The following is a 1,231-nucleotide window of genomic DNA, read 5'->3' on the forward strand; positions in this document are numbered from 1 at the left end:
TTTGTCATCGGTATGTTACTTGCCCGAGATTCGATCGTCGGTATCCAATACCTAGTTCAATCTCGTTACCGGCAAGTCTCTTTACTCGTTCCGTAATACATCATCTCACAACTAACATATTAGTTGTAATGCTTGCAAGGCTTATGTGATGTGCATTACTGAGAGAGCCCAGAGATACCTCTCCGACAATCAGAGTGACAAATCCTAATCTCGAAATACGCCAACCCAACATGTACCTTTGGAGACACCTGTAGAGCATCTTTATAGTCACCCAGTTACGTTGTGACATTTGATAGCACACTAAGTGTTCCTATGGTATTCGGGAGTTGCATAATCTCATAGTCATAGGAACATGTATAAGTTATGGAGAAAGCAATAGCAATAAACAAAACAATCAAAGTGCTAAGCTAATGGATGGGTCAAGTCAATCACATCATTCTCTAATGATGTGATCCCGTTCATCAAATGACAACTCTTTTCCATGGCTAGGAAACTTAACCATCTTTGATTAACGAGCTAGTCATGTAGAGGCATACTAGTGACACTCATTTTGTCTATGTATTCACACATGTACTAAGTTTTCGGTTAATACAATTCTAGCATGAATAATAAACATTTATCATGGTATAAGGAAATATAAATAACAACTTTATTATTGCCTCTAGGGCATATTTCCTTCAGTCTCCCACTTGCACTAGAGTCAATAATCTAGATTACATTGTAATGATTCTAACACCCATGGAGTCTTGGTGCTGATCATGTTTTGCTCATGAGAGAGGCTTAGTCAACGGGTCTGCAACATTCAGATTCATATGTATCTTGCAAATCTCTATGTCTCCCTCCTTGACTTGATCGTCGGATGGAGTTGAAGCGTCTCTTGATGTGCTTGGTCCTTTTGTGAAATCTGGATTCCTTTGCCAAGGCAATTGCACCAGTATTGTCACAAAAGATTTTCATTGGACCCGATGCACTAGGTATGACACCTAGATCGGATATGAACTCCTTCATCTAGACTCCTTCGTTCGCTGCTTCCGAAGCAGCTATGTACTCCGCTTCACATGTAGATCCCGCTACGACGCTTTGTTTAGAACTGCACCAACTTACAGCCCCACCGTTTAATGTAAACACGTATCCGGTTTGCGATTTAGAATCGTCCGGATCAGTGTCAAAGCTTGCATCAACGTAACCATTTACGACGAGCTCTTTGTCACCTCCATATACGAGAAGCATA

Source organism: Triticum urartu, chromosome 5, assembly GCF_003073215.2.
Source record: "Triticum urartu cultivar G1812 chromosome 5, Tu2.1, whole genome shotgun sequence".
Lineage (NCBI taxonomy): Eukaryota > Viridiplantae > Streptophyta > Magnoliopsida > Poales > Poaceae > Triticum > Triticum urartu.